The sequence below is a fragment of the Lolium perenne genome, chromosome 3 (assembly GCF_019359855.2).
Source record: "Lolium perenne isolate Kyuss_39 chromosome 3, Kyuss_2.0, whole genome shotgun sequence".
Taxonomy (NCBI): Eukaryota; Viridiplantae; Streptophyta; class Magnoliopsida; order Poales; family Poaceae; genus Lolium; species Lolium perenne.
This window is the reverse complement of record NC_067246.2, coordinates 121002054-121028392: the sequence shown is the minus strand read 5'-3', so window position 1 is coordinate 121028392 and position 26339 is coordinate 121002054. Positions and strand designations below refer to the sequence as shown.

Here is a 26339-nt window from a genome sequence, read left to right as displayed (position 1 = left end):
CAATCTAAAGTTTCATGAGTTGAACTAATACAACACTATGGCCGAGATGAGGGTCATCACGCCATTGAGGGTATGAAAAAGAGGTATTGGAGTGGATCATACTTGCTTGAGCTAAGCATGTATTATGACAACACAAGAGGAAATATACTTTCAGATTTGTGGTGCTATCTAACCCAATCAATAGATAGATAGGGATGAGAATTGGCCAACACCAACACCATTAAGGGAAAACAGGCATACTCATCACAATTTGAGAATACACCAAAAACATGGTATTGATACATCTACACTAGAAGGGGGTGTAGTATGAATCTTGTCCCGAGGTGGAACATATTCAAGCTAAATATAGAAAGCAAGTTGGATAGCAATGGCCATGATACCATACACCCAACCAATTACCAAGACCTTGACAAGATAAAACTACTAGAGGTACCATGCTTGCATCCAAGCATAGATGACAACAATATGGAGATCATCACACATAGAACCAAGATGCTATTGATAGCACAAGATGACATCCAAAGAGACATCATATCAGAGATCAAAAGATGGCTTGCCTTGGCTTATTTTTCCCTAGACTTCTTCAACTTCATCAATATAAGAATCCCGTCAATATAAATAAAATCCTTGTCCGAACCACTTCTTCTTCTTCTCCGGAATCGTTCGCATCTATCGTCGGAAAATATAAAAGGAACACAATCAATCACATTGCACCAATCATAACAAGCATGCAACATTCAACAATCAACAACCAATAGCTAACCACCTTACTACGGGCTAACATACAAAGAACTTATAGATACTACAAAGCAACTAAAAGAGAACCCATTTTATTTACCTAGTAAAGGTAGGAGAGTATCATAACTTAGCAATTGCCTCTCTCGGTATCACCATGGCACAACTAAGTATCCCCTGGTAGATAGCATCATAAAGAGGACAAGTGCATTAGTTGGGCATTACAAACATTCATATTATTTTTTGAAACATTTTTGGAAAAGCGGGAAATCATTCTCTCTATTTTGTAAAGCTTACACAACACTACACAAGAATAGGAAGTAAATGATATGCCACACCATTTGAAGACTTAAGCCAAACAATAGAACTAAGGTTAAGTTGCAGAGGTTTTGTTTTGCAAGAATAAAACATTGGATGACCAATTTTTAAATAAAAGAGTGGGCAAAGGTTTAAAAATAAACCAAAGAGTTTTGGTTCAACAATCCATGTCACACATACACATTAGTAACAGTAAGAAATATGCATGCACAGAGACTAACACTATTTTTCCTAGATGGCCAGTACTAATACACACTAGTAGAAAAACGTCCATGCGTACCGGTTCCAGAGGGGCATTCGTACCGGTTTTGCAACCGGTATAAAACTTCCGGCACTAAAGCCCCCCCCCCCCTTTCGTACCGGTTGCTTACGAACCGGTATAAAAGGGGCCTCCACGTGGGCCACCAGGAGAGCTCAGGGCTAAGGATCTTTGGTACCGGTTGGTAATACGAACCGGTACCAAAGGTTCCCCCCGCGGCAGGGAATTTGCCCAAATCTCTGCCGCGGCAGAGAATTGGCTTTTTAGGGTTTTGGAGAGGTTTAGGGATATCGGTTTGTTTCATATCGCGTCGATGCACCAGAAACGCGTTTGCGTTTAGGTAGTACATGAAGATCAAGATGATGCATAGCAAGTTGGTGCATATAATATAACACACATGTTATTGCATGAGATCGCAAATTAAGTAGCACTATGCATGAAGATCGATCTTCATGCATAGTGGTGCTCTCCGAGGCGTACTCTATATATGTCTATTACATGTAGCATAGTGGTACTCTTCGAGTCAACTATATATGTAACATGTAGATCTTCATTCATAGTGGTGCTCTGCGAGTTGTGGTATGACGTCCCGAAGGAAAAATCCCGCCAATTCCTCGCCTATTGCTATGAAGCGGTCATCGATTGAGAGCTTGTTCCGCTTTCTTGCCAACTATAAAAGAATAAGATACAAATGAATACATGAAACAACTATTACTGAAACTCAGCACAACTTATGATAACAAAACAAATTTGTGAAGATTGTTTTTGTACCTCTTTATTTCTTTCATTATTCGTTCTCTCGTTGACAATTCTGCGAATGTACTCGCAAACGAAGAATCCACAGAGATCGGTCCCCGGAGGTTGTTGCGGGCATTTCTTTACAAGAATATAATTCAATCAAACAATAGTCAAGTATGATAATTAAAATGTGTGTGGACCTAGGTAGTACTACTTACTTTCGCACGCCATCGCAGCTTCGGTGTCCATTCACGGGACGTATCTTCCTTGATGAAAGTTTGCCATACGCTGCTCGACAAAAGAAAATGCATAAAAGAGTCATACGCTGCTCGACAAAATTAACGAAACAAACCGATAAGAATTAAAATTACCTTCTGAGCATTAAAAAACAAGACATGTATAGATCCTTTTTTTGCTTAGTGAGTCCAAGACTTCAACTTCTCCAATTTCCAAATTGATGACGAGAAGAATAAAGTGAAACCTACGCACGTTTCAATATGTAGTGTCATATATATAAGTCATTAGTTAAAATTTTGACATACGGTGAGCAAAATATAATGTGTTATAAGACAGTAAGACTCACTCGAAGTTGTAAGGCCAAAGTATTAGCTTTTTGTCACGTTGTCGCTTCAAAAACCTTAGCAAAGTCTGCGGTGTATCCTTGTTATAGAGGGGATTCTCTATGGTTTTAACATGCATTGTGTTCGGGTCAATGAACCCAATGTCTGTGATATCGTCCCTTTAGCATTCGAAAGCATCTTCGATCTGCATAATATAGCGCACAAAAGATTATAATCTGCAGACAATGAACGACTTCTCAAATTAAATAAATAAATCACTTACAGACAATAGCAACTGATGATTGATTTGTCGAGGGCCCGGAGATTGTATAACTGAAAGAGTTCGGCGAAGTCAACGTTCACACAGTACTCCTGGAAGTAGTGCTCTTCCCTAACTCGCACCATGATAGTCTGGATCCCTTCCTTTGAGGCCTTAAGGTACCACGAATGCAAGTTACGCATACATGTTGGTACCTTCCTGAGATTCTCGACCAAATCTTTCCCTTGAACAAACTGATATGCTCGTTCAGCTAAGGCGTAATCAGTTGCGTCTTGTCGAGAACTTTGAACGGTCTTCCCGTCAAACACCTTGAGAGGGGCGACCGATTGAACGGGTTGTTGTCCGAGCTGGTAGACACTGTGTATCCCTTTTATCTCCCTGATACCCGATTGAACGGGTTTTGTCGCCTCGATCATCTTGTCATACGACCTTTCAATAGAACGCGCATAGTCAGATGGCGGCGATGGTACAGGGTCATATAGATTGTCAACGGTACGCACAACTTTCTCCCGATCTAGTGTCTTCTCGAAAGGTATCTCTGGCACTTTCGGTGCAAAAAATTTCTTCACCTCGGCCTGAACGGCCTCCGCGTTTTCCTCTGGAGTTTTTTCCCAAGGTAACTTCTCAGTAGGCGGCAGTTGTTTCTCCTTTCTAGCTTTCTTCCTAGGCGGCGTACCGTTCCGCTTAACGGACGCTGTCTTACGCGGAGGATCTCGAGATGGTGGACTCACGCTGGGGTCCCTCTCAGGTGCGGACTTGGCTGCTCACCAGGACTGCCACCAGGAGGAGTCGATGGCATTTGCTGCTCATGTGTAGGAGTCGGTGGCCTTTGCAAAAGGACGACGTACTTCTTCGGCCATAGGGCGAAACCGTGCTTGACATCGGCCAGTGTCCTCTCATCTTCACCTCTAGGAATATCAAGCTCCACTTTTTCAAAACCCGAAACAACTTCATCCACCCCGACACGAACACAACCAGGTGGAATGGGCATATGATGGTGCATTGCTCCATCTTCACTTGGGTACACATAGCCGACCGCCACCTTAACAGACGCGGTCCTGATTAACATATGTAGCTCGCAATCTGTCTTCTCCGTGACATAATCCACGGGGTAGCTTCCTCCACATCCGTCAAGATGCGAGGAACCGACACTGCTTCTTCGCTGAGATGGGGCAGCATCGGCTTGTGGATCCTGTAGAAACAGCGGCTGATCAGGTGCCCTCTGATTTCTCTCAAGAGCCTCCACCCTAGATAACAACTCCGTTACAATGTCGGCGTCCTTCTTCTTCTTTCGCGAACGGCTTCTATAAGTGTCAGCGCTGTCCGGCCACGCTTCCTTCATGGTGAGACCTGGGCGAGCTCGTACCCGTCCAACATGTTCAGTGGTTCCCCGTAGCGAGTGTCAGCTCGTATTTCTCTCGATCGGGAATGTACTCTCCCTTTCTGACCTTTTCAATTGCATCTACAAGCTTCGGTACAATTGCCTCAATTTTTTCCTTCCATTTTCCCTTCGCAACGATCAACCCTGTCTTTGGGTCCAACCCTGCCCCATGAGCGAACAACCAGAACTTGGACCGTTCGGGCCAGTCCCATGTCTGTGGAGTGATTCCATGATCCATCAGTTTATTCTCAAACGCTGTCCACTTCGGAATGGCACTCTTGTAGCCACCTGACCCCAAATGATGAGGAAGTTTCTTCTTTGCAGCATTTTCGGTATTTTTCTTCGATCGGGACACAAAAGTAGATGATTTCTTATACTCCTTAAATGCGGCCCAGTGATCTTTTATCTTCACTAGATTATCATCGAATACTGGATCTTCATTCTTATATTTGTCCCATAAATTTTTCTTGAAGCTCTGGAATTGTATGGCCATTTTCTTCCATGTCCATTCCTTGACTTTATTCTTCTGGCCTTCCGTCATGTCTTCCGGTAGGCTGAACTTTGTCATGAGCGTGTCCCAAAGAAATTTTTTCATCGTGTTGTTGACATAACTAGCACCACTCTCCGGGTTCTTCGGCTTATGCCACTCTTGAATGCTGATCGGTACATGGTCCCTAACAATAACTCCGGATTGACTTGTAAATTTGCGGCAAAACTCCTTGGGCTCCACTGGTTCACCATTATCCTTGAATGCCGTGAGGGCTAACCTGCCCTCGCACTTTAGCACCCGCGTCGGGCCTCGTTTTGATCTAACAGACTTGGTCGATGATCCAGAAGGCTAAAAGAAAAAATTATTCGTTAATAAGTGCAATACAAATAAATGAATGCATCTAGGGATGAACATATAGACTAATTGATACATAGATATACACCTCGCCGGAGTTTGTGATGGACACTTCATTGTCTCTTCTAATTTGTTCAGACTCAAGTCCCTCGCCGAAATCATTCAGAAAGTCTTGGAATTCGTTGTCATCTCCATCGTCGGGTTCCGGACCACGGGCACTCTCATAGATCAATTGTTGCACCGCTTCTTCCCCCTCCTCATCTCGGACGAAGGTGCCGTCCTCCATACCTCAATGTCACTGCAAAATTAAGAAAACAATTAGAAAACAATTCAAATGAAGAAAACAATAACCCTAACCCTAACACTCGGCGCGCTCTTCTCTTTTTCTCGACCCTAACCCTAACACTCGGCGCGCTCTTCTCTCTATGTCGTGGTGGCACCGCCACGTACTCGGCACCGCTACGGACCCTAACCCTAACACTCGGCGCTCCTCCTCTCGCTCTTCTCTCTTTTTCTCGACCCTAGCAGTGAGGTTTCTCTAGTTTCACGGATAACCTTGGCACATGGAAATTTTGGTAGTTCAGATCTTGGATGAAACACACTTTGTTCCAAAAATAATTCAAGTCGTAGGTTTGTCCTAAGTCAAACTAGTGTAAGTTTGACCGAGATAGAAATATATACCAACATCCACGACATACCTTTTTTTCTTTAAATCCGGTCAAACTTAGGACAAAGATAAGATAAAATGGTGGTTTATATCCTGAAAATTTGAGAGTTTTTTCAATCGCGTGGAGAAGATAAGATAAAATGGTGGTTTATATCCTGAAACTCAAACACAACATTTGGCCGTTCACATGCATTATGCTAAATTAATTTTACATCGTGTACATTGCGGAAATAGCGGTGAAATCAGAGATGAGTTAGACAAACAAGAATATAGGAAAAGGCTTCTCGGGTATCATAACTTCCCCGTTCGTAGAATCGTCCTGATTTTTGTGTGCATATTTCAAGAATTTAGAAAACTCATGCACGTACAAGTGTGAACAACAACGCTCCTATATAGCAGCCTGGAAACATAAAGCGATTTTCTGGCATACAAAACAAAATTGAGTAAACCAATCGCTAAATTGAGTAAACTCAAACCGGAGACACAGTTGTCCCTTGCTACTCTTCAAGCTCCAGGGTCGCGACGCTAGCTGTGCTACTAGACGCGCACAGTTTGTCTTGGGCGATTTGCAAGGCGGAGCGAGCGTGGGCGCGGCGCGGCTCGTGCGCGGGGGCGGTTGCTGCCGCTGCGTTTGGGCGTGGTTGGGGCGAGCGCTGGCGGCGGCGGAAACGATGCGTGGGCGTGGGCGGCTTGCAGCGAGTTGGGCGTGGCAGTTCGGCCGGTGGAGGGTGGCGCGTGGGCCAGCGGGGATGGGGCCAACGAGCGAGCGACGGCTGCAGGCTTCGGCCTTGCGAAGCGCGCGAGCGAGGAGGTGGTGGCGTGAGGCGATGTGCGCACGAGGCGGGCGAGCAAGGTGCGGCGGGGCGGCTGGGCATTTCATCGAACATGTTAGGGGCCGGCCGGGGAGCGGGGGCGTGTGCAAGGCGGTGGCCGGGGAGCGGGCGTCTGCGGCATCGGCGAGGCGGACGGCGGTGTCGGCGAGGTGGTCACGCGGCGGCGCGCGCGCAGCATGGAGAGCGGCGGCGGCGCAGCTAGTTGCCGGAGGAGGAGGGGAGAGGGGCGCGCTCACCTTGGCCGGGTTGCCGACGCGCGGAGGAGGGGAGAGCGGCTGGCGACGGTGTGGGCGACGGCGACGGCGCGTCGGCTCTCTGCGCGTCGGCGACGGCGGCGAAGATGGCGACGGCGTGGGAGCACGCGTGGGCGACGGCGACGGCATGGGCGCGGCGGTCTCTGCGCGTCTGTGGAGGATATGGGGGGATTTGGCGGTGCGGCTAAGTCAAATGGAGAGGAAACCCCCTTTGGTACCGGTTGGTACCACCCACCGGTACGAATGACCTTTCGTACCGGTTGGTGGTACCAACCGGTACCAAAGGGTTTTTTTTTGTTTTCTTTTTTCTTTTACTGTTTTCTTTTCTTTTGCTGTTTCTTTTTTCTTTTCTGTTTCTTCTTTCTTTTCTGTTTCTTTTTTCTTTTCTTTTGTGTTTCTTTTCTTTTCTTTTTATTTTCAATTTCTTTTCTTTTCTATTTCTTTTCTATTTCTTTTTCAATTTCCGTCTGTTTTCTTTTCTATTTCTTTTCTATATCCTTTTTATATTTCTTTTTCTATTTATTTTCTATTTATTTTTTCTTTTCTGTTTGTTCTTTCTTTTCTGTTTCTTTTTCTTTTCTTTTGTGTTTCTTTTCTTTTCTTTTTATTTTCTATTTGTTTTCTATTTCTTTTTCCTTTTCCGTTTGTTTTCTTTTCTATTTCTTTTCTATAATCTTTTTTCTATTTCTTTTCTATATATTTTCTAATTCTTTTTCTTTTTTTCTATATATTTTCTATTTCTATTCTTTACTCCCGCCACGACGCCGTCCGCGCGGGAAACTTTCCCGCCACGTACGACGTCGCGCGGGAAACTTTCCCGCCACGACGCCGCACGGGAGAAAAAATGCGGGAAAGAAAAGGCGGGAATAAAATTTTATAAAAGTACATAGCTAAACTGAAAATTAAGATACAGTGCCAGATTTGACTGTTGGAGTCATTCAGTCATACTCGTGCCTAGCCCTATAGTAGTCGCCACTGTAGTCGTCGTAGTCGCCTTCATCATCGTCGCTGGCATCGGGGTCGCGGTACTCGAACGTCGGCGGGTGAGCACGCGTGGGCTGGGACTGAGGGTAGCGCAGGCAGGGGCCACGGTAGGCCATGACGCCCTGGAGAGTCCGGCCGCGCCACCACAGCCGACGGCAGGCCTCGTTGAAGTTCGGAGGAGGCGGGCCACCCTCCTCGTACCTGGCAAGCGCCCTCTCACGCCGATTGATGAAGAAGCTTTCCCAAGTCGGGCTGTAGTCGGGATGCCACTGGGGATTCCTCCGCTGCTCTGGCGTGAGCTCGAAGTAGTAGTGGTTCGTGATGGCCATCTCGCGCGCCACGCCTAGAGGGACAGGAGGGACCGGTACGCCTCCGACGCTCAGCAACCAGCCGGTAGGGACGCGGTAGCCCGACGGGCAGGGGTAGTTCGACGCGCAAAGCGCCTCCGCCTCCCGGAGGGTTAGAGATACGATGGAAGCCATGTGACCGGGTGATGAGGTTTGCAGATATGAGTCTAGATGTGATATGTAAATGGTGGCCAAGCCAACATATATATAGTGAAAAAATGGCGGGAGGACGGAGGCGGGAAACGGTGGAAAGCGCGGGAAGAAAATAGGCGGGAAGACAGAGGCGGGAACCGGTGGAAAGCGCGGGAAGAAAATAGGCGGGAAGACAGATCGAGGCAAACCTTTAGTACCGGTTGGTGGGTGCAACCGGTACTAAAGCTATCGGCAGGATAAGGACGCCCTGCTCGATGAGATAAAGTATGTAGCGCACGACGCCCTGTCGGTGGGATAAGGACGCGTGGGTAACCTTTAGTACCGGTTCGTGTCTGCAACCGGTACTAAAGCTGTCGGCGGGATAAGGACGCCCTGCTCGATGAGATAAAGTATGTAGCGCACGACGCCCTGTCGGTGGGATAAGGACGCGTGGGTAACCTTTAGTACCGGTTCGTGTCTGCAACCGGTACTAAAGCTGTCGGCAGGATAAGGACGCCCTGCTCGATGAGATAAAGTATGTAGCGCACGACGCCCTGTCGGTGGGATAAGGACGCGTGGGTAACCTTTAGTACCGGTTCGTGTCTGCAACCGGTACTAAAGCTGTCGGCAGGATAAGGACGCTCTGCCTATAAAAGGAGCATCGATACACCATGGGAAGCAGCTCAACAAGCCAACATGGATGGAGAGTTTCATCACCATGGATGGAGGAAAGGGTTGGGAAATCTCCCGTGGCGGAACTTGTCGAAGATGCCCTTGGTGCACACGCCCTATGGCATCTTCGGAAGTTCCGCCTCGGAAAAATTTCCCAGCAAGCCCGTGGAAGACTCCATCTCCTCTAACAATGTTGGGGAAAGGGTTGGGAAATCTCCCGTGGCGGAACTTGTTGAAGATGCCCTTGGTGCACACGCCATATGGCATCTTCGGAAGTTCCGCCTCGGAAAAATTTCCCTGCAAGCCCGTGGAAGACTCCATCTCCTCTAACAATGTTGCGGAAAGGGTTGGGAAATCTCCCGTGGCGGAACTTCTCGAATATGCCCTTGGTGCACATGCCCTATATATGGCATATTCGGAAGTTCCGCCTCGGAAAAATTTCCCTGCAAGCCCGTGACTTAACTAGTAAAACAAGCCAACCATCTCCATTGTTAATATCTTACATACAGTAACATCATTACACAAAAGTGATTTCCATATTGAGATACACAAGTTATACTCCATCTCCTCTAGTCTTCTGAGTTTTCTTCGCCCGTTTCCCTTTCTTCTTACTGCGACGCAACCATGGACAATCTTCATTGTTTAAGATGATGCTTGGGTCAATTTTTACCTTGAAGGGTGGAATATCGTCAAACTTATTATAATCTTCTGACATGTCTGTCTTGTCCTCTACTCCCACGATGTTTCTTTTTCCTGAAAGAACTATGTGCCGCTTTGGCTCATCGTATGATGTGTCCTCTTGCCTTTTTTTTCTTTTTTTTCGGTTTGCTAGACATATCCTTCACATAAAAAACCTGAGCCACTTCACTGTCTAGGACGAATGGTTCGGTGTCGTACCCTAGATTCTTGAAATCCACTGTAGTCATTCCGTACTGCGGGTCTACCTGTACCCCGTCTTTCAGGTTGAACCATTTACACCGGAACAAAGGGACCTTGAAATTAGGTCCATAGTCAAGTTCCCATATCTCCTCTATGTACCCATAATATGTGACCTTGTTCCCATTGCCATCTTCTGCATCAAAGCGGACACCACTATTTTGGTTGGTGCTCTTTTTGTCTTGGGCGAAAGTGTAAAATGTGTTCCCATTAATCTCGTACCCTTGAAAAGTCGATATAGTAGAAGATGGTTGCTTGGCCAACAAGTACAGCTGCTCGTCATCGGTGACATTCATGAGACGTGTTTGCAACCAACCGCCGAAAGTCTTCATGTGTTCTCCATCAATCCAATCTTCACGTTGCTCCGGGTATTTAGAGCGTAAGATCTCCTTGTGTTCCTCTTTGTACGGAGCCACCAAGATGGAATTATGTAGAACTGTGTAGTGTGCTTGAGTGAAAGAATATCCGTCCATACACGTTGCTGATTTCTTTCCTAGCGTGCCTTTTCCACGCAGTCTCCCCTCATAGCGCGATTCAGGAACACCGATCGGCTTAAGGTCAGGAATAAAGTCAACACAAAACTCAATGACCTCCTCTGTTCCATAGCCCTTGGAGATGCTTCCTTCTGGCCTAGCACGGTTATGAACGTACTTCTTTAAGACTCCCATGAATCTCTCAAAGGGGAACATGTTGTGTAGAAATACAGGACCGAGAACGCCAATCTCTTCGACCAGGTGAACTAGGAGATGTGTCATAATATTGAAGAAGGATGGTGGGAACACCAACTCGAAGCTGACTAGACATTGGACCACATCCTTCTGTAAATTTTGTAGAGTAAGTGGATTGATCACCTTCTGAGAAATTGCATTGAGGAACACACATAGCTTCACAATGGGTACTCGAACATTTTCCGGCAGAAGCCCCCTCAATGCAACCGGAAGTAATTGTGTCATAATCACGTGGCAGTCATGAGACTTTAGGTTTTGAAACTTTTTCTCCGACATGTTTATTATTCCCTTTATATTCGACGAGAAGCCAGACGGGACCTTGATGCTACTCAGGACTTCAAAAAAGATCTCCTTCTCCTCTTTGGTAAGAGCATAGCTGGCAGGACCTTGATACTTCTCTGGATTTAGGTTGTTTCTTTCGTGGATACTTTGTTGGTCCTGCCGTGCATCCGGTGTATCTTTTGTCTTCCCATACACGCCCAAGAAGTTTAGCAGGTTCACGCAAAGATTTTTTGTCACGTGCACCACGTCGATTGCAGAGTGAACCTCTAAGAATTTCCAGTAGGGTAGCTCCCAAAATATCGACTTCTTATTCCACATGGGTACGTGTCCGTCAACATCATGCGGAACAGATTGTCCGCCGGGACCCTTTCCAAAGATCACTTTTAAATCCTTGACCATATCATATATAACTTCCCCATTAGGGCGGGTAGGCTTCGTTCGGTTATCTGCCTCACCTCCGAAATGCTTTCCTCTCTTTCTTACGTGATGTTGTTTTGGAAGAAATCGACGATGCCCCAGGTACACATTCTTGTTTCCCAAATAATTACTATCAGTCTCACCTAAACAGTGTGTGCATGCATTGTATCCCTTGTTTGACTGCCCTGAAATGTTACCAAGAGCAGGCCAATCATTGATGGTTACAAATAACAACGCTCGTAGGTTAAATTCCTTTTGTTCGTGCTCATCCCACACAGGTACACCTTCGTCACGCCACAACTCTAAAAGTTCTTCAACCAATGGCCTCAGGTACACATCAATGTCGTTGCCGGGTTGCTTCGGGCCCTGGATGAGCACTGGCATCATAATGAACTTCCGCTTCATGTACAACCAAGGAGGAAGGTTATAGATACATAGAGTCACTGGCCAGGTGCTATGACTGGAGCTCTGCTCCCCGAAAGGATTAAAGCCATCTGTACTTAGACCAAATCTTAAGTTCCTTGCGTCATCTGAAAATGACTTGAACTCTCTGTCGATTTTTCTCCACTGTGACCCGTCAGCGGGGTGTCTCAGCATCACATCTTTCTTACGGTCCTCTTTGTGCCATCGCAACAACTTGGCATGCTCTTTGTTCTGGAACAAACGTTTCAACTGTGGTATTATAGGAGCATACCACATCACCTTCGCAGGAACCCTCTTCCTGGGGGTGGACTCACCCTCAACATCGCCAGGGTCATCTCGCCTGATCTTATACCTCAATGCACTACATACCGGGCATGCATTCAAATTCTCGTACTCCCCACGGTAGAGGATGCAGTCATTGATGCATGCATGTATCTTCTGCACCTCTAATCCTAGAGGGCAGACAACCTTCTTTGCTTCGTACGTGCTAGAGGGCAACACGTTCTCCCCTGGAAGCATCTTCTTTATTATTTTCAGCAACTTTTCAAATCCCTTGTCAGAAGTACCATTCTCTGCCTTCCACTGCAGCAATTCCAGCGTGGTACCCAGCTTTTTCTGACCATTTTCGCAATTTGGGTACAACAGTTTGTTGTGATCCTCTAACATTTTCTCCAACTTCAACCTCTCCTTTTCATTTCCGCAGTTCATCTTCGCATCAAGAATGGCCCGACCCAAATCGTCATCCGGGTCATCAAAAATCGGCTCATCGAAAATGAGCTCTTCTTCAGCTTCGTCTTCCCCCATTCTACCACCGTCTTCAGTGAATAAGGGATAGTTGTCACTATCCTCTTCTTCTTCGTTGTCTTCCAATATAACCCCTCTTTCTCCGTGCTTGGTCCAACAATTATAGCTGGGCATGAAACCATTCTCCAGCAGGTGGACGTGAAGGGTCTTCGAGGTAGAGTAATCCTTCATATTCTTACAGGAACTACATGGACAATACATGAAACCATTCGACCCCCTGTTTGCCTCAGCCACGTTGAGAAAATAATGCATGCCAGTAATGAACTCGGGATGGCACCGGTCACCGTACATCCATTGTCGACTCATCTGCATTTTATATGTATATCAAAAATCATTAAGTACATAACATCATGGATATATGAGTGACCAACTTAATTAATATTCAAGTTCATCACATAAAACTAATTGTTTTTTATAAAAGAAGAGGGGCTCACCGAGGTGGTACCGTGCCGGCTAGGGGACGACGCTGGCGATCGACAGCGGTAAGGACGGGGATGATACTAATTAAAACCTACAAAACATACCATAATTTCAGCTCAAATTGCATATAAAAAAATAAAATCACTAACTTAGGCATTTAATCGAACACCTTGCTTGCACTACAAAAATAGTACGAGTTAAAACTACCAAAGAACTGAGCTAAATTAGGAACGCCGGAAGGAAGGATGATATTGCTAACCCTTGGATAGATGTATGCCGTTAATCTTGTTAAAATGGTGCAGAAAAATAAAGATTATTGGAGTGTGAGAGGTGGAGAATATTTGGAAATGTGAGAGGAGAAGTGAGAATGCAGGGAGCTGGGGGCGCTGCCGCGCGCGATCATATAGGCACAGACCCTTTAGTACCGGTTCCTTACACGAACCGGTACTAAAGGTGCAACCCTGGCCCCACCACCGCCTGGAAATCGGGCCCAAACCCTTTAATACCGGTTCCTGTTACGAACCGGTATTAAAGGTCCATAATGAACCGGTATTGATGTCCCACGCACGGAACCGGTATTAATGCCCCCTTTAGTACCGGTTCGTAAGGGAACCGGTACTAAAGGCTTAGATGGATGAGAGGTTTTCTACTAGTGACAAGACTAACCCAATTGGATTCACTCAAAAATATTAAACCTACAAATTTAGGAATTTATTTGAATCTGGCTGTACAGAAAACAAGATCTGTAAGCCATAAATCGTAGAAAAATCCTAAAAATATGAGACCACTGGCATTTGAAAGATATTTAAACAGAGATGCATACACAATTGGATTTGGGATCAAATAGTTTCTGAAACTCTCACAAATAGATTAACAAGGTTACTGTATGTCTTTACCAATTTCTTTACAACTGGATTTTCATAACAGATAAATGTTTGAAACTTGTTGGAGATGATTAAGAAAACATACAGCAGTCCTACAAAGATGGAATCACTCAATTAGGTTCAAAGATGGATTTTTGGTGATTTAAAAACTAACAGCCATGTCTGCAGAACACACAGAACAAGTTTAATTCACCACAAATCGTACATGATTCATAAAAATATGAGGTCAGTTGCACCTGAAAGCTATTGAAAAGGTGGTTCTTACCCAGTTTGTTTCATTCAAAAATTCGTTCCCAAGCTCCTGATTTAATTCGACCAAGTCAGATCTGACCAGATCTTGATCTGTGAACCATTTCAGTTTCAGGAGGTCAATTGAAGTGAAACCACCGCCAAAATGAAGGTATTGAAGGGTGCTTTCACCCACAGTTGAGTTTGCTCAAAAAGGTTTTGTAAAACGGAACAAATCTAACAAACAGTGAATCTGCATGTTTACAGAACTTTATTTACCGAGGAAAATATGTAACGAATTTGAGGGTGAAACCAATGCCAAGTTGTAGATCTTTTCAATACCTATACGCGGAACTTTGAATCACTCGATTTGGCCCTGCACACAGGTTTTGGCGGATTTTACAAAATCGTACAGAATCTGAAACAGCAAGATAGCAGAAATTACTGTAGGGATTTGGACGAACTTTGCTCAAGAACTTCAGATCTGAGGATAGCTCAAGCTTCTCCATGCTTGGACCAACATGCACCTGCATCAAGATCCAATCTTAGCAAGGGAGGAAGAAGAAGAGGAGAGAAAACCATCTAGGGTTGGGGAGAAGAAGGAGAGGGAGGCTCTCATGGTGAGGAGGAGCTTGAGGGAGAGGGAGAGCTTCATCTTGGTGGCTTGCCATGGCCATGGCCGGCCATGGGAGCAAGGGGAGCACCATTTTCGTGGGGAAGTGGAGGAGGAGAGTGTGAGGGAGTGGAGAAAATAGTAGGGAGTGAAAATAAATGAGGCAAAGGAGAGGAGGTGTGGCCGGCCAAGCTCCTTATAAAGAGGGAGGATGGTGGCTGCCTCCTCATTGATTGGGTGGGTTGGGAGGCTGCTCATTTATTGATTGGGGTAGTTGGGAGGCAAGTCTTGTAGAGGAAGAAAAATAGAGAGGAATGGCTGGCCGAAATTGCCATGCATAGACAATGGCCGGCTCCATCCTTGCCAAACATAAGTGAACAAACAAAGAGATGCACAACATCCATGTGTGTAGGCCAAGGCATGATGTTGAGGAGATGACGTCAATGAGTGACTTTAATGATGATAAGAATATGAGTGGATTCATATAGATAAAAAGAAGTGTGAGGTGATATGTACTCTAAGGATAATTCCCACCACTTTGGTTGTGACAAACATAAGATGAAAATAGATCCAAAGGTATAGTTGAAGAATAAAACTTTTTATTTGAATTCAAAATTGAAAAGATTGGCATTGACCACATGCAACAATGCATGAGCATGCCAAGGTAGATGGGTAATGTTGATTTGATGAAGTAAGAATGAAAAGAGAGAGGTGTTAATAAACATTGGTGCCAATGTTGAGGAATGAAGCACTTTGATCAAGTGATCAACTTGGCCAAAAGATGATGGTGGTGATGGTGGTTTAGACAATTGTAGAGCAAGGCTAAGAGAGATGGTGAGTGAAATAACCATACTCACAAGGATGAATATGGTGGCATAAGCCATCAACATGAGGTCAAGATGATGATGGTAAACCATACAAGAGTGAGATGTGATGAATGAATGGAAGTTGTTAATTAGATCTGGAACTTTACAGAGGTGGGTCTCCACCACTATGAGAGTTGATCAAAATGTTGGATAGGGTTTATATTGAACTTTCCTTTGAAAACATTTTGAAAGAGATCCAATGATTTTTAAAACAAAATGGGTCTACTTGCATAATAATGCCAAATAGATTTTTCCCTTGTGTTATCAAAAGGTGCAAGGATGGCACATGTACCAAAACCATGCACTTAAAAGAAGGAAGAAAATCAAATGCCTTTATAGAAAGTCTTTTTGGGTTGAAGGGAATGGGATGATACAAAATACCATCCACAATCTCTCTTGTTATTTGAAGAAAACATTTAAGGAGTTTTAATAACAAGGAGTGATTTTTGTGGCTAAAACCAGGGAAGAGAAACAATAGGGTTTTTTAGAAAGAAAACTAATTTAGGAAGGAGTGTTCTCAAGGGTAGATGGTGGCTACAAAATGTACCCATCATACCTACTCTTGGTTTTGTGGATATTAAAATTGGATTAAATAAACACAAGAGGTAAAAGAGGAAGAAGTGATCTGGTGCTGAAACATTGGATAGGATACCAGATCAAGTGATTATAAGAGTTGCAAGTGGAGGATGTGACATGTAAGATGTGGAAGTTGCAGAGGGTGTTGTATAGAAGAGATCCATGCACTGAGGTCACCAAGAACAGTTGTGGGTGCTAAGAGATCAACTGCCAAAGTTGGAATCTTATAAGTAGGCACACTCATGTTGCCATCAGGAGGGAGGTTTGATGTAGTAAAAAGAAAAACAATTCTTCCTAAGCCACCATGTGTTTTATTTAGTGAGTTGCTTGTTTAACCACTAGAGGTGTTGTTATTAAGGGTAGCTCAAAACAAAACTCAACAAGCAAATCAAGACAATTTATCTACCAACAGATCAAGGCAATTCATCATAACAAACAGATCAAGGCAATTCATGTTAATTAGTCTATAGAAAAAGTTTTTGTTCCCCCTAATTTTTGCACTTTGGATAATTAAACAAGCTTGCAAAAAGTTGGGGTGTTACAGTAATGGTAATTACTCAAAACCAAGAGAACTTAAGTAAGTATTAGAAAATGAAGTTGGATGAAGTAGATGTCGGAGGACAATCAAAGCCTAAGAAAACAAAAGACTAAAGGGTTTGACCATACCAAAACTAATTATTATTAGAAAGATTCCTTTCATGGAACCTAAAGAAACCAAAAGGAAGATAACTAGTATAAACTAGAAGCCATGATTGGATGGACTAAATGAGTCTAATCCATTCGTAGGACTAAACCATCAGGACCATGCCTATTATAAATACCTTACTAAGTACCATTACTTTCGTTATGGTAGTAAGGGAAAACAATACCTTACTTTAAACCAATCCTTTAGACTTAAGGTTTGGGCACCGCAGCTGGATTACCGTACTGGGTAGAACCAAGCTTTGAGTACCCAAATAGGAAGATGTCACCACAACCATTAGTAAAGTCCATTAACACAATAAGATGTCCTAATCCAAGAATCTTTGGAGAGTAAGCCTATAAGCTTAGAGTGTTGGAAGAAATCATAGAATTAAAGAAAGTATCAGTGCCAGACATCAGAAGACTTCAGGAAGGATCTGGAAAAGGGATATATTCAATTATATCTAATGAGATCACTAGCGAGTTTGAAAGGATTGTGATCCGTTCAAGTCTGTTCCACATTCCGAAACCTGAGAGCGTTCGAACTTCGGGACGAAGTTCAGTTTAAGGGGGAGAGGCTGTAATATCCCAGGTTTAGAGGCAATAAAATGAGAGAACACCAAAGTGTGCATTGCATTCATGCATAGAAAATCCGGGGAATGTTCGCGCTTTCAAATAAAACTTACCACAGTAACTGAAGTTTCACTTGGCTTGCTAGAATTGAAGTAGATCATCAAGTCAAGCGCTATAAACCTCACTGTGACCTTTGCTAAAACCTTGTTTTGGGTAGAGATGATTTGATCTATGGGCTAGATCAAATAGAATTAGTTTTACAACAAACAACACCTTAAGTAAGGATCAACTACCAGATCTTTTAAAAGGATCTCAACATGACATTCCTTACAACAACTCATGAATAATTATTCAACTATAACACAAACAACTCAATTAATTAAGACACTATTCTATACTTATCTTATCCATGTCTTCTACTAAATAAATGTTCCTACCATGAGTCACATGGTATATCTTTTCAACTACAATACTTGAACCAAGTCAAGAACATTCATATTTATTCTTCATTAACCTTTGATCATTCCAACCTTGTTTCTCAACTCATTCCTATTAAACCTCAGAGAAAGGAGAGGATCATTTTATTATGTTTATACCATTCATTGAGTAGAGACACATGTTAATATTCAAACCATGTTTAAGTGAGGTAAGCCATTGATATTAATTAATGCTATAAGGAGTACAAATCAAGTATTAAATCCTACTTGACCTAGCTCACACTTGATGGTAAGCAAGAACCTATTCTTCTAGTAATTATAGAGAGGCAAGTGTTGTGATCATTACAACTTGGTAATGATCATAAACCCTAGAGGAACCCTACCTATTCAGAAGAGCTCAACCTAAAGAGGTATACTCAAGTATATGGACTTATACTTGATCTTGGAGAGAGACCATAATTCACCAATGAATTGTTATAAGGCCAATACTTTGATCATTACAAATTGAGTGATGATCATAAACCCTAAGAATCTAAGTGAATGTGTTGAGAGAAGTATTAAAGAAGAGATATTGGTGAGGAATAAGTGGATCATGTCTAATGCATGATCTTACCTTATAAAATGAGATGATAAGTTAAACCTATATATGTGATCCATAGATCTCATTCTTCACATGAAATAATAAATATATCAATAGTACTTAATCCAGACCAATACTCATGCCTTATGTAGTGTTAATATAGTAATTAAACCTTGCCTATCCAAACATTTGAGACAAACCTAGTATTGCCTTGATACAATAATTCTACCCACTACTAGAAAAAGGGCTAGCCGTAAAAAACTACCAGTGGCGCACCACTTTATTGGTGCTCCACTGCTATATAGCAGTGGCGCAGCAAAAAGTGGTGCTCCACTACTAGCTTATTAGCAATGGCGCACTACTATAGTGATAGGCCACTAGTAATTTTTTAGCTGAATTACATACATGTCTCAGGGTAGCTGTGGCGCACCACATATAGGTGCGCCATTGCTATTTTAATAGCAATGGCGCACCTATATGTGGTGCGCCACTATGCTGCAAATAGTAATAGCGCACTGCTGTGGGTGCTGCACTGCTGCGCCACTATGTATGTGCTGTCCACCCACACCGCACCCCACCCCACCCCAGTACCCCACCCACACTCCACCCACCGCAGCGCAGAGTTAATGCCCAGATGCATCTCGATCCAGTTCCTCTTCCTCGCTCCCTCTGGCACTAGCTAGGGTTCCCCAAACCCACCCCGCCGCCGGAATGCAGCCCAAATCCACCACCCCGCCGCCGGTCTCCGTGCTGGGCGCGCCCGTCGGGTACCCGTATGCGCCGGCGCTCTACGCCCCTCAATCGCCGCCGCCCCTGCCGTCTCCGCCGCGTCGCAGCAGGCCGCCGTCCAGCAGCCGATGCAGCAGCTCCAGGCCGAGCTGTACAGCGAGATCGAGGCCGAGGCCCCCTCTTCCCTGATGCATTACCCGTGCGGCGCCCGGCCCCGCCCGCACGCCCTGCTCCATTCCCTTCTGGCCTGGAGGTTGCGGGGCGCGACTGGGGACGGGTCCTTCCACCAACGCGGCCGACGACTACACCGCCGCCGCTCCACTGCTCTCTCCCGCGCGGCCCCCTCCCCGGCGGGCAGAAGGTGGTTGCAGGCTTGCAGCTCGGCGATTAGGGCCTCGGTCGGCAGTGGCCGCGTTGCTCCTGACGCCGGCCCGTGCTACTGACGCCGGTGCACCAGGCAGGACTGCCCCAACCTGCAACATCGACGGGCAGCAGGCGGTGGAAGCGACAAGGACTTGATTGCTTTTTGATTTTTGTTTGTAGGGTGGTTTCTATAAATGTGTGTTGTAATTATATTTTTACTGCTATGTAAGTTAATCAGTGTAATTTTGTTTCCTAAAATATAATGTAATTTATTATTACAAGGACAACCCAGTCTGCAATTTTTTTTTTGTTTCCTAGTGTGGTTAACGGTGGCGCACGACATTGCCTAGTGGTGGCGCACCTGTCTTCTATTTTTCGTTTCCTAGTACCGTAGCTGTGGCGCATGAAGTGTCTAGCTATGGCGCATTGAGTAGTGTGCCATTGCTATTTGCTTTCCTAGTGGCGCATTAGGAGGTGCGCCACTGCTAAAAGTTAACAGTGGCGTGATAATAGTGGCGCACCACTAGTGCGCCACTGATAGCAAAAACAGGTGCGCCACTGATATGCTGTTTTCTAGTAGTGACCTAAGTAGGAGGAGGAACCCTAGCCAATTAAACATAATCAAGCTTATGCTTATACCTAATCCTAGTGGTGTATTACATTGGTGAACACTACTTAAACCCTAGACCACATTTGAATTTCCATACAAGTATAATTTCGATTACAAATAGAACCCTGCCATGCCTCATGCCTATTTAATACTTCCATTAGTGAAGCATCACCAAAACCCTAAACTTTCACATAGAATCACTTCACATAAAATATTAAACCTTACCTTTCCATCCTAGTAGACCAAATGAAGTAGTGTTCTATAAAATTAAACCATCATTATCCAATGCATTGCTAATTATAAACATGGGATCCATCTTAATTATTTCAAGCTCAAGTTTACTAAAACCAGATTAGTGATTATAGAAATTTATGAACCATCTTCTTAAAACCATAGGAATAATTCATCACATACAATCATAACACAATTCCAACCTCATTATCAATTATATGAAACTCTAGCCATAATGAAAATTATATGTGAACAATCCATATTGTTAAGTACTAGCTCAACCTAATCATGTGTTCATTATGCACAGGTTATAAATTTTCAAACCACTTAAATAGATTTGGTTCTAAAATGAAAAAGGAATTGAGATAAAAATCTAAACCTATTTCTATGATAATTAAACCTCACAACATATCAATCCAATAAAAAATTCAATGTTATTTAAACAACAAAATTATACTGTAAGCATTATTATATTTTAGGTTAATGTTCAAATAATTTAGAACCTGCAAGAACAAACAGAAATCAGATTTGAATACAAACCAGAATATAAGAATAGAAAAACAGAAAAAGAAAACAGAAATTTGAAAAAGGAAAATGGAGGGAAACTCACCTGGCTTACCTGGCCGAGCAGCCCAGCATCTGAGCCCAATGACCAAGCCCACCAGAAGCCCAGCCCACAAGCAAACCAACCCACCACCACTTACCGTTTCGCTGCTGGTAGAAGAAAAAAACGAGACCGTCATCTTCTCCAGGGTCGACAGCGCGATGGAGCTCGCCGGCCACGTCCTCGCCGACGATAAGATCAATCCCGGACGTCGTCAGTAGTCTCAGAACCTCGCTCAATCGTTCTCGCGTCCGAGTCTATCCCTTGGCGCCAAGATTCGTGCCCACAGCACTCAACACCATCACCGCCGCATCATTACCGTCTCCGGCGAGTCGTCGTTGTCGATTCCGAGCTCGACTCGAGCTATAAAAGCTTGAGGAGACGCGCCAGAACCCTAGCTAGCTTGTTACCCCTTCCTCAATCTCTCTCAGGCTCTCAATCTCTCCCTATGTTCACCACACCCCGGCGTGCTGTCGAAGCCGTTCTCCGGCTAGCCATCAATTTAGGCCACCCCGGAGCTTGCCGTGAGGTCTGGGAGGAGCGCCTGACGCCGTAGAGCATCTGGGAGGAAGTAATCATGCTCGATCTTCCTCAAGCCAGCGAATTTCGTCGATCCCTTCCGCAGCACATCGCCGGTAATGGAGGATTTCTCGCCGTCTCCGTCGACCATCGCCGGAGCCGACCACACCTTGAGCACCAGGGTGAGCTTGCGCATCTCTGGACACCTCTATTTCTTCCTGGCATCAACCGTAGCCATAGTTCGTATGTTCGCCGGAGTAAACCGCCGCGGAGGGAGGTCACCGGCGTAGCTCCGGTGGTCCTCTGAGGAGGGCGACGACACCATCATATTCATGAGGTTCCTGGGAGTCGAAAACCATCGGTAGTTCGTCTCGGGAGGCTTTAAAACGGCGGCGCTGTCCTCAGCAGACCGTCGGCGGTTAAACGCCGGTGAGGTCAAACCCGCGGTCAAGGTTGACCGGTCCTTGCCGCGTGGCTGCTGAGGTGGACACGCAGGTCCCACCTGTCTGTCTCAGTGTGTGTAACTCGAATCCGTACGTTTAGTATTTAGGTTTATTTCAAATTCCAGAAAATCACTGAAACTTTGCAAAATTATATAAAATCCATTTCAACTCGGAAAATTATGAATAATATATCAAAATGCTCAAAAAAATAAACTCTATTAAAATAAAATATAAAACAAAAATGTGTGTCAAAATAAAAATTCACTTATTTTTAACTTTATTAATTATGCCTTTTCAATTGTTTTGAATCCAATTTGAATTCAATAAATAGTTAAGTTTCGAAATTAAATATTATCTATTCAGTAAGTAAATAAAATGTTAAGATTAAGTTTCTTGATCATATTTTCATGAATTAAAATATAAGTGGTAATTCATAAACCCTAATGTGCAAATTGCCATTTCCTATTTCTTTAAATATTAATGAAGCCAGAAAATACCAACAACTAATATTATTTTGATAACTCAAATTTGGAACTTAAAAATTCTTTAATTAACAAGTCATTAGTTTAAAACCTAATCATAATTATAAAACCCTAATTCTGGAAATTAAACCCTAACTCAAATTTGTCTTAATCCTTAAACCCTGTAAAATAATTAAATGATAAGGCTATTATTAATTTGGTGAAAAGTACTTAATCACATTAATTCTAGTACCAAGTATTACTTTAAGAATTGGATCATAATTTAGAAACCCTTGTTTCAATTTGAGTAAGACCTTGATCCCATCATTTCATGTGATCCTTCCACCTTAGAAGTAACTCTAAAACCCTAGTTATGTGTCACATGTGATCATGTGAGATTTACTTAACATATAGAACCCTGATAAGCAACAATTGAATACATGCTCAGGATCTACTATCATAAAACCAAGTCACATAAGATTATCATTTCATGTCCATATTCTTTGTTGAAACCTATATGATTCACTAGTGCCACCTAGATGTAAACCCTAGCTTGTTAATTGGATTAGTACCATTGATCACCACTCCATTATACCACACCATTAGGATAAACCTCAATCATTAAACCCTAGTAGAACCATAAGATAAACCCTAGTACCAACCTTATGTAACAATACACAACACATGCTTCTATTCCACTAAACCCTACTTAGGAAATGATAAGCCACTTAGCTTAGAAACCATTAGAGATTATTTGGTAAAGCAAATATGAAGCCATAGTAAACCTAATAGCAAGCCTATGGAACCATCCTAATAACCATCCTTTGATATGATGTATATGGGAAACCATGGTAATAACCCTATCAATACTTGCTACATATAAACCCATTCTACTTAAAGAACCCAACTAGTTCCTATTAGTGAACTAAATGAATCCAATAGTAAACCCTAGAAAGCCATAGCTCCTATGTATAGTAGTTCATATTCTTATTTAACCTGTTCTTCAAAAGTTATTCTTTTGAAGTACAAATGTCAATCAAACCTTAGAAGCCCTAATCCTTCTTTGAAATACTCATTAATTCTTAATTAACATGTTCTTCAAAAGTTATTCTTTTGAAGTATAGTATAAGTAATCATCAACCATGTTCTGTAGAACCTAAAATTGACAATTGTTCTTTATATATTATTCCACTGATACGTCTCCAACGTATCGATAATTTCTTATGTTCCATGCCACTTTATTGATGATACCTACATGTTTTATGCATACTTTATGTCATATTTATGCATTTTCCGGCACTAACCTATTAACGAGATGCCGAAGAGCCAGTTGCTGTTTTCTGCTGTTTTTGGTTTCAGAAATCCTAGTAAGGAAATATTCTCGGAATTGGACGAAATCAACGCCCGGGATCTTATTTTTCCACGAAGCTTCCAGAACACCGGGGAAGATATGAAGTGGGGCGACGAGGCGGCCAGACGCCAGGGCGGCGCGGCCCACCCCCTGGCCGCGCGGCCCTAGTGTGTGGGCCCCTCGCGTCGCCCCTTGACCTACCTCTCCGACTATAAGAAACCTTCGTCGATAATAGTTCCAGTACCGAGAGCCACGATACGGAAAACCTTCCAGAGACGCCGCCGTCGCCAATCCCATCTCGGGGGATTCAGGAGATCGCCTCCGGCACCCTGCCGGAGAGGGGAATCATCTCCCGGAGGACTCTTCACCGCCATGGTCGCCTCCGGAGTGATGAGTGAGTAGTTCATCCCTGGACTATGGGTCCATAGAAGTAGCTAGATGGTCGTCTTCTCCTAATTGTGCTTCCTTGTTGGATCTTGTGAGCTGCCTAACATGATCAAGATCATCTATCTGTAATGCTATATGTTGTATTTGTTGGGATCCGATGAATAGAGAATACTATGCTATGTTGATTATCAATCTATTATCTATGTGTTGTTTATGATCTTGCATGCTCTCCGTTATTAGTAGAGGCTCTGGCCAAGTTTTTACTCTTAACTCCAAGAGGGAGTATTTATGCTCGATAGTGGGTTCATGCCTCCATTAAATCTGGGACAGTGACAGAAAGTTCTAAGGTTGTGGATGTGTTGTTGCCACTAGGGATAAAACATTGATGCTATGTCTAAGGATGTAGTTCTTGATTACATTACGCACCATACTTAATGCAATTGTCTGTTATTTGCAACTTAATACTGGAAGGGGTTCGGATGATAACTTGAAGGTGGACTTTTTAGGCATAGATGCATGCTGGATAGCGGTCTATGTACTTTGTCGTAATGCCCAATTAAATCTCACAATACTCATCATATCATGTATGTGCATGGTCATGCCCTCTTTATTTGTCAATTGCCCAACTATAATTTGTTCACCCAACATGCTTATTCTTATCGGAGAGACGCCTCTAGTGAACTGTGGACCCCGATCCATTCTTTTACATCGAATACAATCTACTGCAATACTTGTTCTACTATTTTCTGCAAACAATCATCATCCACACTATACATCTAATCCTTTGTTACAGTAAGCCGGTGAGATTAACAACCTCACTGTCACATTGGGGCAAAGTAATTTGGTTGTGTTGTGCAGGTTCCATGTTGGCGCCGGAATCCCTGGTGTTGCGCCGCACTACACTTCGCCGCCATCAACCTTCAACGTGCTTCTTGACTCCTACTGGTTCGATAAACCTTGGTTTCTAACTGAGGGAAACTTACTGCTGTACGCATCACACCTTCCACTTGGGATTCCCTACGGTCGCGTGCTGTACGCGTGTCAAGCTAAATTTCTGGCGCCGTTGCCGGGGAGATCAAGACACGCTGCAAGGGGAGTCTCCACCTCCAATCTCTTTATTTTGTTTTTGTCTTGCTTTATTTTATTTAGTACTTTGTTTGCTGCACTATATCAAAATACAAAAAAATTAGTTGCTAGCTTTACTTTATTTACTATCTTGTTTGCCATATCAAAAACACAAAAAAATTAGTTACTTGCATTTACTTTATCTAGTTTGCTTTATTTACTGTTGCTAAAATGGGCACTCCTGAAAATACTAAGTTGTGTGACTTCACAACCACAAATAATAATGATTTCTTATGCACACCTATTGCTCCACCTGCTACTACAGCGGAATTCTTCTAAATTAAACATGCTTTACTAAATCTTGTTATGCGAGAGCAATTTTCTGGTGTTAGTTCTGATGATGCTGCTGCCCATCTTAATAATTTTGTTGAATTATGTGAAATGAAAAAGTATAAGGATGTAGATGGTGACATTATAAAATTAAAATTGTTTCCTTTCTCTTAAGAGGGAGAGCTAAAGATTGGTTGCTACCTCTGCCTAAGAATAGTATTGATTCATGGACTAAATGCAAGGATGCTTCTATTGGTAGATATTATCCTCCTGCTAAAATTATATCTTTGAGAAGTAGCATAATGAATTTTAAACAATTGGATAATGAGCATGTTGCACAAGCATGGGAAATAATGAAATCTTTGGTTAAAAATTGTCCAACCCATGGACTGACTACTTGGATGATCATCCAAACCTTTTATGCAGGACTGAATTTTTCTTCGCGGAACCTATTGGATTCAGCTGCTGGAGGTACCTTTATGTCCATCACTCTAGGCGACGCAACAAAGCTTCTTGATAACATGATGATTAATTACTCTGAATGGCACACGGAAAGAGCTCCACAAGGTAAGAAGGTAAATTCTGTTGAAGAAACCTCTTCCTTGAATGATAAGATTGATGCTATTATGTCTATGCTTGTGAATGGTAGGACTAATGTTGATCCTAATAATGTTCCATTAGCTTCATTGGTTGCTCAAAAAGAACATGGTGATGTGAATTTCATTAAAAATAACAATTACAATGATTCTAGGCCATATCCTACTAATGGTAACTCTTATGGTAGATATGTTTCA

At 43.4% G+C, this 26339-nt stretch overlaps 1 long non-coding RNA gene across 2 annotated transcripts; it reads right to left on the bottom strand.

Moving 5' to 3' along the window:
* Positions 1-558: 558 nt before the first annotated feature.
* Positions 559-14910, bottom strand: LOC127342242 (uncharacterized). Of its 2 annotated transcripts, XR_007876426.2 has the most exons (5): positions 14591-14910; positions 14406-14502; positions 14164-14240; positions 13029-13105; positions 11963-12900 (listed from the first exon to the last, which is right to left on the bottom strand). It is a non-coding gene; the product is annotated as an uncharacterized lncRNA (long non-coding RNA). The 2 variants fall into 2 exon arrangements; XR_011755329.1 differs by lacking the exons at positions 11963-12900; positions 13029-13105 and adding an exon at positions 559-669.
* Positions 14911-26339: the final 11429 nt, after the last annotated feature.